The following is a 10911-nucleotide window of genomic DNA, read 5'->3' on the forward strand; positions in this document are numbered from 1 at the left end:
ATTTTCATTTTTTTAATAAAAAGGTTGATGAAATGCCTTTTCTTTTGAAAACTAACCAAAAAGAAAATTATTAAAAAAAATTAATTTTAAAAATCAAAATAATTAATTATTATATTAACTAAATTAAAAATTATTTTATAAATTAAACAAGTCATTGACATTAAAGTAGTTTTTATTACTAATAAAAATATATACTATTTTAGTATCTAAATTATTATTTAACGATTAGCTATTAAAATTTTAGATAAGACTATTTTATATTTTAAATTTAGTTTCTATTAGCCTTGATATTAATTTAAAATTTAAAATATTAGTAGCTAAAAAACTGATAATTAATTTAAATATGATTTTAAAATTTATTTTATAAATATTTATTTAATAATATTAATATTTTTTAGTATTTAAAATAATAAATGGATGTTAGTTTCTTCGTCAATCTAACTGAAAAAGGAAAGTTTCGTAATTATATAAATTATTATTAACTTTTTAAAAAATGAGGAAAATAATATGGTATGCATTTATTATTATTCCACCTTGCCTAAGACAAACAGCATTAGCATGCATATTCTTCTTTGCTTTATCTTGTTTCCTTTCTACTTTGTCTTTACCTTAATTACATCGAGGAAGTCAACTCTGAACTTTGACTCCATGACATATTCTTCATATACGCAGAAAACACACGAAATTAAAGCATGAAGTTGAAGGAAGAAAATGTATAAAATCTTAAGGCTCATACACTTCTCTCACTACGGACACACATATCAGACACCAACACTTGTAGGACACGTATCGATAAAATGTCTAATTCAAAAATATTTGTTGGATTTTTGACAATTTTAATACAATTCTAATACAATTTTAAAAAAATATTAATTTTTAAAAATTTTAAATTTATTGTAAAAAATTTTAGTATGATTATAAAAATAAAAAAAAAATTATTTTGAACAAAACATCTTTTTACTAATAAAAAATAAAATATATTTATGCACATAAATTTTTATTGTCAATTTATATAATTTATAACTATATAATATATAGATTTGTATCTCTGTGTCATGTCGTATTAATATGAATGTCTATGTTATATAAGATAAAATTGTATGAGGAGAGATGCAGATTTTCAACGTGAGCTTGGCTTGTCCAACAAGAACAAGGCACAATCTGGCACATACGTATAACAATGGCCACCTTCTCCATGGGAAGCAACAAACTTAAACTACCAACGAGGGTAGGTAGCCACGTGGCAGCGTCTCAGCAACTTTCAACCTCACTTTTCATGTCCCACATTGAAAAGCAACTTTCCTCTGAAAATATCGACCATCTATGAATAACATAACAAAACACGAAAATTAGTTTCTTCTTTTCATCTTGTACGCTAGTTTATTAAATCAAATGCAGTTCTTCCCTGGGACCCCAACAAAGTCCTAACGAATTCACTATTTCGTATCACTTCAAACAAGAATAGTGTATAAACAAAGCAAAAACATATCTTAGATCGTTAGGATTGTTAAATTTTTTATTTTAAACAAAATCAAACTGTTAGTTGTGGTGTACTTGACTTTTAATAAGATTTTGTTTAACTTAGTGAAAAAATTATTGATATATAGTATATTTAAGTTTATAATTTATCCTCTACCGAAATATCGTTATACTTTTTGTAATTTTATTCTGGGTCCGTATTACGTTTAAAAAATTTACATAAGTACTTTTATATGTTGTTTGCACCCAGGTAAGTTGGCAGGTCAATAAACAAAAAAAAAAAGATATGGGAAAGAAAAACCAAGACGTTTTGTTTTCGGAAAACTAGTTTTGTTCACTCTCGGTCTGGAACTTACTGCGCCTTACTCCTTGGGTATTTTGGAAGGAAATTTTTACCCGACATTCTTCATTGTATCTATAGGGTTTTGGATGAGATTTGAGCCCCCAATTCGCCCCATAAGATTTGTAATAAATTTTTTATTTATCACTGTCAGGACTGAGAGTAAGGTTCGTTTGTGTGTGAAACTGTTTGATTTTTTTCCTAGGTGAATACTCATCTGTTTGACCTGAAATTTGTCGCATTTTGTCCAAAATTCACTACAAATTCTTAACTTGAGTTACATGAAAAAACTATTTTGGGAGAATTTTTCAGAAATTTTGTAAAAACCAAGACTATCCTCTATAGAAACTTGCAAAATTTCGCTCTACTTTTTACAATTTTATTTTGGGTCCGTATTGTGTTGAAAAAAAATTCACACAAGTACTTTTATATGTTGTTTGCACTAAGGTAAGGATGCAGATCCATAAACAAACAAATCACAAAAAGAAGATACGAGGAAGATAAACCAGGACGTTTTGTTTTCGGAAAACCAGTTTTGTTCACTCTCGGTCTGGGACTTACTGCGTCTTACTCCTTGCGTATTTTTGTATGAAATTTTTACCAGACATTCGTCATTGTATCTATTGAGTTTTGGCTGAGATTTGAGCTCCAAATTCGTCCCACAAAATTTGCAATAAATATTTTTTCATCACTGCTAGAGCTGAAAGGAAGTAGTTTCGTTTGTGTGTAAAACTGTTTTATTTTTTCCTAGGTGAATACTCATTCGTTTGACTTGAAATTTGTCGCGTTCTGTCCCAAATTCAGTCGAGATTCTTACCTGGAGTTTCAAGAAAAAACTATTTTGTGAGAATTTTTCAGAAATTTTGTACAAACCAAGGCTATACTCTACCGAAACTTGCAAAATTTCGGCATACTTTCAGCAATTCGTTTGTGTGTAAAACTGTTTTATTTTTTTCCTAGGTGAATACTCATCCGTTTGAGCTGAAATTTGTCACGTTTTGTCCCAAATTCAGTCAAGATTCTTACTTGGATTTTTAAGAAATAATTATTTCAGGAGAATTTTTCAGAAAATTTGTGCAAACAAAGGCTATATTCTACCGAAACTTGCGAAATTTCGCCCTACTTTCAACAATTTTATTCTGGATCCGTATTGCCTTGAAAAAATTCAAACAAGTACTTTTATATGTTGTTTGCACTTTGGTAAGGTGGCAGGTCCATAAACAAACTAATCACAAAAAGAAAATACAAAGAGGAAAAGACAGGACGTTTTGTTTTCAGAAAACCAGTTTTGTTCACTATCGGTCTGAGACTTACTACGCCTTACTCCTTGGGTATTTTGGTATTAAATTTTTCCCAGACATTCTTCATTGTATCTATTGAGTTTTGGCTGAGATTTGAGCCCCAAATTCGTCCCACAAGATTTGCAATAAATTTTTTTTCATCACTGCCAGAGCTCAAAGGAAGTTTCGTTTGTGTGTAAAACTGTTTTATTTTTTTCCTAGGTAAATACTCATTCGTTTGACTTGAAATTTATCGCGTTTTGTCCCAAATTCAGTCGAGATTCTTACCTGGAGTTTCAGGAAAAAACTATTTCGGTAGAATTTTTTAGAAATTTTGTGCAAACCAAGGCTATACTCTACCGAAACTTGCAAAATTTTGGCCTATTTTCAACAATTCGTTTGTGTGTAAAACTGTTTTATTTTTTTCCTATGTGAATACTCATCTGTTTGAGCTGAAATTTGTCGCATTTTGTCCCAAATTCAGTCGAGATTCTTACCTGGAGTTTCAAGAAAAAATTATTTCAGGAGAAATTTTCAGAAAATTTGTGCAAACCAAGGCTATATTCTACCGAAACTTGCGAAATTTCGCCATACTTTCAGCAATTTTATTCTGGGTCCGTATTGCGTTGAAAAAATTCAAACAAGTACTTTTATATGTTGTTTGCACCCAGGTAAGGTGGCAGGTCCATAAACAAACTAATCACAAAAAGAAGATACAAAGAGGAAAAGATAGGACGTTTTGTTTTCGGAAAACCAGTTTTGTTCACTCTCGGTCTGGGACTTACTACGCCTTACTCCTTGGGTATTTTGGTATGAAATTTTTACCAGACATTCTTCATTGTATCTATTGAGTTTTGGCTGAGATTTGAGCCCCAAATTTGTCCCATAAGATTTGCGGTAAATTTTTTTTATCACTGACAGGGCTGAGAGGAAGGTTCGTTTGTTTATGAAATTGTTTGATTTTTTTCCTAAGTGAATAGTCATTCGTTTGACTTGAAATTTGTCACAAATTCAGTCGAGATTCTTACCTGGAGTTTCAGGAAAAAACTATTTTGGGAGAATTTTTCAGAAATTTTGTGCAAACCAAAGCTATACTCTACCAAAACTTGCGAAATTTCGTCATACTTTCTGCAATTTTATTCTGGATCCGTATTGCATTGAAAAAAAATTCATACAATTACTTTTATATGTTTTTTGCACCCAGGTAAGGAGACAAGTCCATAAACAAAAAAATCACAAAAAAAAGATACGGGGAAGAAAAGTCAATTGACGTTTTGTTTTCGGAAAACCAATTTTGTTCACTCTCGGTTTGGGACTTATTGCGCCTTACTCCTTGAGTATTTTGGTATGAAATTTTTACCAGACATTCTTCATTGTATCTATTGAGTTTTGGCTGAGAAATGAGCCTCAAAATCGTCCTATAAGATTTGCAATTAATTTTTATTTATCACTAACAGGGTTGAGAGGAAGGTTCGTTTGTGTGCGAAACTGTTTGATTTTTTTCCTAAGTGAGAACTCATCTGTTTGACCTGAAATTTGTCGTATTTTGTCTCAAATTCAGTCGAGATTTTTACCTGGAGTTTCAGGAAAAAAAATATTTTAGGAGAATTTTTCAGAAATTTTTTGCAAACCAAGGCTATCCTCCATGGAAACTTGCAAAATTTCGCTATACTTTCTGCAATTTTATTCTGGGTCCGTATTACGTTGAAAAAAATCACATATGTTGTTTGCACTAAGGTAAGGATGCAGGTCCATAAACAAACAATTCAAAAAAAGAAAATACGGGAAAGAAAATTTAGGACGTTTTGTTTTTCGGAAAACCAGTTTTGTTCACTCTTGGGTGAATTTTTCAGAAATTTTGTGCAAACCAAGACTATACCGAAACTTGCAAAATTTCGCCATACGTTCTGCAATTTTATTCTGGGTCCGTATTGCGTTGAAAAAGTTCACACAAGTACTTTTATATGTTGTTTGCACCCAGGTAAGGAGGCATGTCCATAAACAAACAAATCACAAAAAGAAGATACGGGGAAGTAAAGCCAAGACGTTTTGTTTTCGGAAAACCAGTTTTGTTCACTCTCGGTCTGAGACTTACTGCGCCTTACTCCATAGGTATTTTGGTCTGAAATTTTTACCAGACAATCGTCATTGTGTCTATTGAGTTTTGACTGAGATTTGAGCCCCAAATTTGTCCAACAAGATTTGCAATAATTTTTTTTTCCATCACTGCCAGGGCTGAGAGTAAGGTTCGTTTGTGTGTAAAATTGTTTGATTGTTTTCCTAGATGAATACTCATCCGTTTGACCTGAAATTTGTCGCGTTTTGTCCCATATTCAGTCAACATTCTTACCTAGAGTTTCAGGAAAAAAACTATTTCAGGAGAATTTTTCAGAACTTTTGTTCAAACCAAGGCTATACTCTATCGAAAGTTGCAAAATTTCGCCCTACTTTTTGCAATATTATTCTGTGTGCGTATTGCGTTGAAAAAATTCATACAAGTACTTTCATATGGCTTTTCCACCCAGGTAAGGAGGCAGATTCATAAACAAACTAATCACAAAAAGAACATATGGCGAAGAATAGACAGGACGTTTTGTTTTCGGAAAACCAGTTTTGTTCACTCTCGGTCTGGGACTTACTGCGCCTTACTCGTTGGGTATTTTGGAAGAAAATTTTTAGCATACATTCCTCATTGTATCTATTAAGATTTGGTTGAGGTTTGAGTCCCAAATTCGTCCCACAATATTTGCAATAAAAAAAAATTCATCACCTTTCAAGGCTGAAAGGAAGTTTCGTTTGTGTAAAACTGTTTGATTTTTTTCCTAGGTGAATACTCATCCGTTTGACCTGAAATTTGTCGCGTTTTGTCGCAAATTCAGTCTAGATTCTTACCTAGAGTTTCAGGAAAAAACTATTTCGGGAGAATTTTTAAGAAATTTTGTGCAAACCAAGACTATACTCTACCGAAACTTGCAAAATTTCGTCCTACTTTCTGCTATTTTATTTTGGGTCCGTATTGCGTTTAAAAAAATTCACACAAGTAATTTTATATTTTGTTTGCACCCAGATAAGGAGGCAGGTCCATAAACAAACAAATCACAAAAAGAAGATACAAGGAAGAAAAACTAAGACGTTTTGTTTTCGGAAAACCATTTTTGTTTACCATCGGTCTGGTACTTACTGCGCCTTACTCCTTAGGTATTTTGGTCTGAAATTTTTACCAGACATTCTTCATTGTGTCCATTAAATTTTGGCTAAGATTTGAGTCCCAAATACGTCCCACAAGATTTTCAATAAATTTTTTATTCTCACTGACAAGGCTGAAATGAAGGTTCGTTTGTGTGTAAAACTGTTTTATTTTTTTCCTACGTGAATACTCATCCGTTTGACCTGAAATTTATCGCGTTTTGTCCCAAATTCAGTCGAGATTCTTACCTGGAATTGCAGGAAAAAACTATTTTGGGAGAATTTTTCAGAAATTTTGTGCAAACCAAGGCTATCCTCTACCCAAACTTGCGAAATTTCACTCTACTTTCTGCAATTTTATTATGGGTCCGTATTGCGTTGAAAAAATTCACACAATTACTTTCATATGTTTTTTGCACTTAGGTAAGGAGGCATGTACATAAACAAACAAATCATAAAAAGAAGATACGGGGAAGAAAAACCAAGACATTTTGTTTTCGGAAAATCAATTTTGTTCACTCTCAGTCTGGGACTTACTGCGCCTTACTCCTTGGGTATTTTGGTATAAAATTTTTACCAGATATTCGTCATTGTGTCTATTGAGTTTTGGCTAAGATTTGAGCCCAAAATTCATCCCACGAGATTTGCAATAAATTTTTTATTCATCACTGCTAGGACTGAAAGGAATGTTTGTTTGTGTGTGAAACTGTTTGATTTTTTTCCTAGGTGAATACTCATCCGTTTGACCTATAATTTGTCTTGTTTTGTCCCAAATTTTTTTGATATTCTTACCTGGAGTTTCAGGAAAAAACTATTTCGGGAAAATTTTTCAGAAATTCAGTGCAAACCAAGACTATCATCTGCCGAAACTTGCGAAATTTCGTCTTACTTTCTGCAATTTTAATTATTTATATGGGTTGAATATGTTTTTCGTTCTTAAAATAAACTTTAGATTATCTGCTAGTAAGATGAAAATGATTTAAATGAGTCATTCTTTATATGAAATTTGTTCAATTTGAGGTTCCACTTCATTGTAATATAGAAATGATCGGTCAGAGGTTTCAATTCATCAAGTCATCAACCTATTGAAAGTAATTACAGGGAGCATCAATTTACAATTAAAACAACGATGAACTTTGAAAAAAACTAACAATCTTTGAAAAAAACTAACAATCATTTCACAGGTAAAAAAATTCATTCCAATCATTTTCATACTACAAGTACTTAGATGATTTAAAGTTTAGACCATAAACAAAAACCAATTTCATGTTATACGTACTACTGAAAAAAAAAACATATTTAATCTTATATATATTAACTATATGCAAAATTTAACTGATGAATTAGTTATTTTAATGTATTATATATTATCAGTACATAGCCATAATCAATATTTATATTAAAGATGTGTTTTCCTTTATGTACAAGAGATCAAACTTACCTAATGCCTAACCATTATGAGACATTTGTAAATGTACAGTGAAGTCATGTTCCACTCTTAGTTCTTCTAATGGATTGGTGCCTAATTAATATTTTATACTAATAATATAAATGTGAATTACTTAAAAGGAAACTGTGTTGTTTAATAAAATTGTTGTGAACAAGAATGAAAAAAAATGAAAAGTAAATGGTGAGTGCTAATTATTCAATGTTATTAGGTAAGTGAAAACAGTGAAGAATATTGCATACGTATTCATTCCAACCCCATTTTCATAGCAATAATCATGATACTAACCCTAATTAGAAAATTAATTATATGGTGCAAACCAACATATTTTAGTTTTAATTAAGATTAGGTAATAACTTGAGAATTAATGCTAACTATTTCAATTTCTTAAAGGTAGAACTATAACGTTGACTACAATCCCATTTTTCATATACTTAATATAATTGTTCAACACAGTCAAAGTCTTTGTCTTTTTATCTGTATATTACCAAAATGTTTCTAATAATCAAAATCCTTATGCAACACAAGTTTTGGCACCACTGTGTTTTTTTATATGCTTAGTTGGTTAATACTTTTATTTTATATTGAAACTAAAGTTTTATATGCAACAGAAATTTTGGCACCATTGCAACAGTTCATCTTCCTTTTACCAAACAATGGTTTTTTTTATAATAATTGAATCCGGTTTTTGAGCACTGGAACCTTATACCCCCTCATGAGAAACACTTAATTAATGATAAATAATTAGAGGATTAATTAGTATTATCATAGTTTTTTAATAAGACTAAGTTGATATGATAGGAAACAGATTTCGTGAACAAAAGAGTGAAGAAATGAGTTGGAATTAACAAAATTATTTTTCAAGTTTTAATTGAAAACATTGCTAGAAATATTCTGGGTGATGCATGTAAAACAGTGCTGAATTAAAAGCCTCTGCAATGACCACACAAAAAATGAAAGATTTTAATATAGATAATAAGATTAGTTCATTCAATTTATCTTACAATTGATTTCAAATAAGACTTAACACTAAAAAAAAAAATAATTAGTCAAAAATAAATTGTAAAAACAAAAAATTATTAGTCAGTATATTAATTAAAGTAATTTAAATACTATTTTAGATACTTAAAAAATTATTAATATATAAAGTAATTTATACTATTAATAGCTAAAATCTCACAATATTAAGATGTTTGAACCAATCTCCATGTTTTTAAGCATAAATAAAATGTGATGGTAAAGATTTTTTTTAATAAATAAAATGTTCCGTATCGTCAATATAGTTTCATCTCGTTCAGGAGTTAAGATCAATGACAGTTTATATACTTCTTATTCCCTCAACCTATCGAAACATATTTTAAGGATAAAACTGTGACGAAACACCGACCTCCAAAACAAATAATATCTCAAATATGATGATTGATCATAACAATGTTATCTCTTAAACTTAAGTCAAAACATAGAATCTTCGTGTTTATTTTGCAAGTAAAACTAATGACACACATTCCAATACAAAAATTGTAATTGAAATTAGTTTAAACACATATCCCAGAATTGAAAATTAATCTTACAAAAATTTAAAACAAGTGGATGGTAAAACAATTGAATGATAGCATAGCATGTGCCTCCATTTTTGTTTGTTCTAGAGACATTGCACAGTGGTTTATGATATCTGAGTAGAGAAGTGACATCAGAGATAGAAAAGTCAATTTGGGGGGTTAAAAGGATGGTGAACCTTGCCGGAGATTTTCTGCAACATTACCTCATTATCCAAGGTTACAAGCCACCTAGTTTTTCTCTTCCATCTTTGATAATAATATTTTATCTCATTCAAGTAACTAATTACCCTTTTTCTAAATGGAAAACTTACACAACAACAACATTAACAACATATGTGTTACTTGTTCAACTTGATTTCCTTCACATTTCACGAACTTCCTTTCTACGTGTCTGCTAATTTTATAGTCTAATTTCGTTTCATTTAAAATGGGTTATGTTTTTTGGTTAGGGAAAGTAATTAATGATTTAATATGTTGAGGATTAGTAGAAGAGATTGGTTTCTTAGTTGTTTAACTTGTTAGCCCAACAAAATCTTCGACCCCTCATAACCTTCATTGTGCCAAGAGTTGGTAGGTCAAAGAAAAAAATTTACCTAAAGTAAATGGCTAGGTTGATTTATGAAGTTGAAAGTTTTATTAGGTTATGTATAATCATATGCATATCAAACATCTAAAATAACTTTGTGAGAAGGAATGAAGTCTCACCTCATTCATTTTGTGAGACCTCACTTTTCTAAGCATGAAAAAGAAAAGGACAATAAAAGGGTCTGGAAAGAATTTAAGGAAAATTTGAGGTAGGTTGAATGATTGTTGGTATGCATCGGTAACATTCCCAGTTTTTTTTTTTTTTCACTTTCACTTTAGTCCTAGTTTTCATGCATAAAAACTAACGTGAGTTTTGACGAAACATTAAGGATTTTTTACCATGATTGGTTATTTTTTTAATTTTTTTTACTAAAATGGGGTCCGTTTAAAAAAAATTACAAATTTAGGCAAGTCGTGTCAATTCAGTACAACTTCATATGCACAAATCGTTTCAATTTGACATGACTCTGTCATGTCATACTGAAATCGTGTCAACTTGGCACGATTTTTGCCACGTCATAATGAAGTCGTGCCAACTTGGTACGACTTCTGTCACGTCATATATATATATATATATATATATATTTTAAAAAAATTTATTGTTTATATATTGGGTAGTAAGTTATGTAATGTTAAAAATTAATTTGATACATAACTTTCTAAGAGTGTTAGTTTTAAGGAACAAAAAATTGGATATCGTGTATGGATCATATCCGGCGCCATTAAATATCAAAAAATTTGCATACATGAGACATTAAATATCAAAATATACTTTTTGGCTAGTGGGAAACCATGTTCAGCGGCAATGTCCTAAGGAGTTAATGACTCAAAGTTTGAATAAGCTGATTATCCAAACATTATCTATACACGATTATTCAATTTTTTGTTCCTTAAAACTAATACTCAGAAAATTATGTATCAAATTAATTTTTAATATTACTTAACTTACTACCCAATATATAAACAATAAAATTAAAAAAAAATGACGCAACAGAAGTCGTGTCAAGTTGGCACGACTTCAGTGTGACATGACTG

The sequence above is a fragment of the Phaseolus vulgaris genome, chromosome 11 (assembly GCF_000499845.2).
Source record: "Phaseolus vulgaris cultivar G19833 chromosome 11, P. vulgaris v2.0, whole genome shotgun sequence".
Lineage (NCBI taxonomy): Eukaryota > Viridiplantae > Streptophyta > Magnoliopsida > Fabales > Fabaceae > Phaseolus > Phaseolus vulgaris.